Below are 5804 nucleotides of genomic sequence, written 5' to 3'. Positions count from 1 at the left end.
TTTCTCAGTCTGTTTCTGTTGGTTAATTTTCTCCCAGTTATAGGTCATCATTACCTATTTCTTTGCATGCTTGATAATTTTCCACTAGAAGTGAGACATGTTACTTTTTACTTTTCTGGGCTCTCGATTTTACTGTATTCCTTTAAATATAGTTGAGCTTTGTTCTAGGACACAATTAAATTGTTTAGAATCAGTTTGATTCTTTGAGTCTTGCTTTTCAGCTTTGTTTAGTATGGGTTCTGGGAAGCCATTAGTTTAGGGCCAATTTGGATCCACTATTAAGGCAATACCATTGTGAGGACTCTACTCAACGCCTCACATGTTAGGGTTCTTTCCATTCAGGCTGTAAGAGATGCAAAACTGTTCCCAGACTTATGTGAGCTCTCAAGATTGTTCTGCCTGCTCCTTCCTAGTGGTTCCTTCTCTGGTTTCAGGTACTATTCTTACCTACCTGCATAGATCAGTACCCACCAAAGACTGAGGGGGATCTCTCAGTACATTTCCTCCTCTGTTGTATTTTGCCCAACTATTTCTGGCTGTCTTGGGCTCCCCAACTCTTGCTGAGCTGTCTCCTCAACTCAGCAAGACAAGCAGGTTCTGTTTGGATTGACCTTACCTGGTCTGCATCCTGAAAATGGCCTCCAATCAATAAGCTAGGAAAATCACAGGGTTCTCTTCAATGTTTCCCTTCTCTCAAGAATCATTAACCTGGAGCTTCCCTGGTGCCACAGTGGTTAAGAATCCACCTGCCAATGCAGGGGACATGGGTTCGAGCCCTGGTCCGGGAAGATCCCACATGCCATGGAGCAACTAAGTCCGTGAGCCACAACTACTGAGACTCTAGAGCCTGCGAGCCACAACTACTGAACCTGCGTGCCACAACTACTGAAGTCTACGTGCCTAGAGCCCATGCTCCACAACAAGAGAAGCCACCGTAATGAGAAGCCCCTGCACTGCAACGAAGAGTAGCCCCCGCTCTCCACAACTAGAGAAAGCCCAGGCACAGCAATGAAGACCCAATGCAGCCAAAAAAAAAAAAAAAAAAAAATCATTATCCTGTGCTGCCTGTTGTCCAAAATTTGAAAACCATTGTTTCATGTATTTTGTCCAATTTTTAGGTTAAGATGAAAGGGTAAACCTATTGCCTGTCACTGTATTTTTGGAAATTGAAATCCTGACTTCTATGCCCAGCATTCCATTTGAATGCTGAATAAAATAGTTCTTTCTCTGAATTTCTAACAAAACTAAAACAAAACAACCCAACATATATCCTAAATCCCAATATTTTTTTAAAAAATAAGGTAGTAGCAACAGAAATGCAAAGGAATGAAATACAATGCTGGCATTGGGAGACAGAAGTTCTACTCCTGGGCTTTAACTAGGATAAGGTATTTGGGGGAAACTAATCTGGTTTAAATCCACATTTGATATATTTTAAAGTGAGATTTCACTGTATGATTAAGCATACCAACTGGAAAGTAACACTTTAAGGTGTTCATTTTTCTTAAAATGATGAGATATTTAGAGACAGCACTGCTAAATATTTTCTTAGTTCTGGGTGTTTATAAGAGTCAATAAAGTTGGTCCATTCCCTCTGTATAAGTGTAACAAATATCAGGCAAACACAAACACATGAGTTTGTATATTGGTAAAACTCCATACAGCAAAATGGAGTTTTGCAAGTAGGCTTTGTACTATAACCTGCTATAGCCACATCACCAAAATTCAGTATAACACAGAGATTACAATTCTGGTGTAGGGCTAATGGTTTTAAAGCCCACTGCTATCTCTTACAACTGTGTAATAATGGGCAAGTTGCTTCTCTGAGCCTGTTTCACTATATACAAAATGGGGACAGTAGCATTATTTGGCGGAGGATTAAATACGATCTTGTATGGAATCTGAACTTTATACAGTATCAGCCATATATTATTGTCAGCTTTCACTCTCTCTCATAAAGTCTCACCAAAGCCATCTTTTTTTTATCTTCTACTCCTGATTTTACAAGATGAGGTCAGAAATTCAAATTATGACAACAGACAACATAAATTTTCTTTCCTTAAGAGGAAATTATATTATTTGTAAAAAATATTGTTTTGAATAGAAAATCAATACTTCATAATGAATCAGCTTCTGCAGTGTTCAGATTATACTTACCTTTTCATATAATATATGTGACAATAACAAAAAGAATTCCCACAAGAATCTTTCTCAATTTCCATAACAGTTACAGAAACACCACTTAATAGGTAAATTTTAGAAAGGAGTAGTATATATTTTCTTTTTTTACAAAAACTATAATTTATTTTACCAAGGAAAACGTCTAGGAGTCACATTGGTGGACCCAGGAGAGGCCCTGGCCTGGAAAGGCCACGCACGGCCGTCCACGGTGGGGAGGGCGGCACCCGGGCCCATGGCCACACTTGGGGAAGAGCCAGAGGAGGCCCAGGCCATGCCTGCAGAGGAGCTGCCCCATGCTGACCCCGAGGAAGGGCCAGGACACAAAGCCCTGCTTGCTGCAAATGGGACACCTTGAGTGCTGGTTCCCTGGGCTGACAGCTGCCCTCTCACATGTACTCCCCACAGTCGGAGATGATGACTTTCTGCTTGGATTCCCCGTCCTTGCTGCCCTGGGCCTCAATCGGCCACAAGACGTCCAGGCCTTCCGTGACCTCCCCAAATACCACGTGCTTGCCGTCCAGCCAATCCATCTTGTCACATGTCAGGAAGAACTGGGAACCGTTGGTGTTTGGGCCTGAGTTGGCCATGGAGAGCAGGCCTGGTCCCGTGTGTTTGAGAATAAAGTTTTCATCGTCAAACTTCCTCCCGTAGGTGGACTTGCCCCAGTGCCCTTGTGGTTGGTGAAATCGCAGCCCTGGCACATGAACTGGGGGATGATATGGTGGAAGCTGCTGCCCTTGAATCCAAAGCCCTTCTCGTGGGTGCACGGGCAGTGGAAATTCTCTGCTGTCATGGGAACGACGCCTGAACCCAGGAGCATCTGGATTCAGCCTGCTGGCTTGTTCTCAGTCTTGATGTCCATGTACACCTGAGGGTTTGACTGGGCTTTTTTTACAGCGGGCTCTCCCTCCTGGGTTTCCACTTTGGGAGGCTCTGTCCCTTCTTCTTTATTCTCCTCAAGAGTCTTCCCAGAAAACTTCTTCAACCAGCCATCCTCGGACCAAACTGGTCTGGAAGAGCCTTCCTTAATCCTTATGGGTTTTGCCAAATTGACACGAATTGTCCATATAAACAGCTCAGGTTCATTCATGTTGTCTACAGCTGCTGCAGCATCCTCTGCCAACTCAAATGCAACAAAAGCAAATCCTCGGTGCTTTTCTGTTTCCTAATCCAGGGGAATCTGGATATCTGTGCTGTCTCCAAAAGGGATAAAAGCAGCATGAAGAACTTTGTCATCCACCTCCTCTGCAAGTCCGCAACACTCGCTTGGTAGTGGCCATCTTGCTCTCACCAAGGAGTAATATTTTAAAGGAGGTTTTTGACAGTTTTGTCAATGTATTTATGTCATCTTCTGTCGTGATAGTGGGTCTACAAAATTATTTTATAATTATTTTATGATAAAACAGCATGCTTATAATCTAGTGTATGCCTTCATTATTTGTAAAATCTTTCCATTATATGTAGGTTTAAAAACAAAAAACTTCTTGTCACTTATTTTTAACTAAGAGACACATTAAATACCAGCTTTCTTGAACATAGGAAAAATGTAAAAATATAGTCGGGGAACACTGAAGAGGATGATAAAAAAAAATTTAGGGGAAATGAAATTTTATTTAAGCTCTTAAAATTTGATCCAAATACAGATCACTATAAATAGCAATTATTTAATTATGTAAGAATAATTATTACATAGGATCTCAAAGTAAATAATTTTGCTCCTACCATAAAATATTATTTGTCTCTAGATTTCAGTACTTAGAATCAAAGTCCACAGATCAGCAGGTTAAGAAAACACATGCTGTATATATTTACAGCTATAACTTGCATTACAAGAGAATTAAAAAGAAATGAGGCTATAAAGGAAAGACTTTTATGGATGAATCTCTTCTAAGTGATATATGTGATACAAATGATTAGCATTAACTGATCTTCTTGAAGAATGTACTGGTATAATTCATTATAATGGCTTCGAAGTGCAATTAGTGAACTATAGTGTAAATGACACTGCTGTTCATAGTCCTACCCATAAGAGTAATTATATTTTGAAAACTACTTAGTGAAAAATTGATTGAATGAGTCCTGTGGGCATAGATAATTGAGATAAAAATATGTAAACAAAATGCCTATTAATAGGCTTTATGGCACATTTATATATTTACATGGTTTACTAATGCAAGATTTTATAAATGGAATTTTTTAACTTTTCTTTTTAAGTTGATTTCTAACATAGAAAAACTGGATTTATATATTTCATTTAATAAAGCTAAACTATTTCTCTAAATACGATGTAATCATGTTTTTAACTGGATGAAAAAAGAGCAAATGTCCTATTATAATGACAAAGTAAGCAAGAAATAAAATATCAAATTTCAAGTCTTCTTAAGAAATAGGATAATCCTATTTATATTTTTATACTCCAAGTAAAAGGAAAATCATAGTAGGTGACACTATATCATAACCAAGAGTCCACAAAATATAAATCAAAATTATTCTATATCTATAGGATATAAAATAATAACTCAAAAATATTTTCATTGTTTATTTAGGTACTACACTATCATATTGGTAAAAATACATGTTATGAATTAATTCTTAATCTAAAGGTTTATCATTCTAATATCAAAAAGACATATAAATATATATGTACCCTATATTCCATATTTACAAAGGTATAATTTTACGTATGTATATGTAGATACATACACACACAGGAGTACTAGACTGAGAGATTATAGGTTTGATTTCTAGCTCATAGAGATTAATGGTTTAAGTTTCAGCTTTATATCTAGGTAGTAGACAACTGAGGACCTGAGATGACTCTTTTGTAAAATGAACATATTGCACTGTATGATATCTAATTCTAAAGTTCCATGAGACAGGACTCTGTGGGTGAAACTTAGAAATTAGCCAGACTTACTCTTATTCATATTCCATATATCTTATTAGTCAGCCCTGAGCTAATTTGATGAGCTGCAGTTTTCTCAGTTGTTAATGGGAATATGATCATTTCTACCCCATGGAATTATTGTGAAGATCATGTGAGACAAATTTGAAATTAACAGATATTGTTCTTGGCCCACAGAAACTATTCAATTTCAGCTATTGTAGTTGTCTGTAAACTCTAGCTTAGACTAAATTATGCTGAAGTAACAAAAAAAGCCCAAATTTCAATAACTTAAAACAACAAATGTTTATTTTTGCTCACATTATCATTTGTGGGTTGGCTACAGCTCTGCTCAATATCTTCTTCATTGAAGAACCCACATTGAAGGAACAACTGCTAATTGAAACATGTGGTCTCACTTAGAGGGAAAAGAGTAATACACAGCTGCAAAATGGCTCTTAAAGCTTTCGTTAGGAAGGAAGTGATTCACATCATTTTCAACACAATACATTGACCAAAGCCAATCTCATGCTAAGCCTGACATCAATGGGATAGAAAAGTATAATTCTCTAGCAGGGAGGGGCCAGTTGGAAAGGGCAGTAGATAATTTTGAGAATATACAACCTATTATAAAGTCCTTCAGTCCTTTTGAATCCAATTACCCCTGCGGCCATCTGCTCTGTAGAAATATGTGTGATGCATCTCTGTTTCCACTCATATATACTTACATACCAATATG

General features: G+C 37.9%; 1 pseudogene across 1 annotated transcript; it reads right to left on the bottom strand.

Annotated features, from left to right (window-relative positions):
- Nucleotides 1-2567: 2567 nt before the first annotated feature.
- LOC309831944 (peptidyl-prolyl cis-trans isomerase E-like) lies at nucleotides 2568-3461 on the bottom strand (annotated as a pseudogene). The gene has a single exon. The product of its transcript is annotated as a peptidyl-prolyl cis-trans isomerase E-like (transcript).
- Nucleotides 3462-5804: the final 2343 nt, after the last annotated feature.

This window comes from Grampus griseus (genome assembly GCF_964374135.1).
Source record: "Grampus griseus genome assembly, chromosome: 13".
NCBI classification, from domain to species: Eukaryota; Metazoa; Chordata; class Mammalia; order Artiodactyla; family Delphinidae; genus Grampus; species Grampus griseus.
This window is presented reverse-complemented; position numbering and strand designations above follow the sequence as displayed.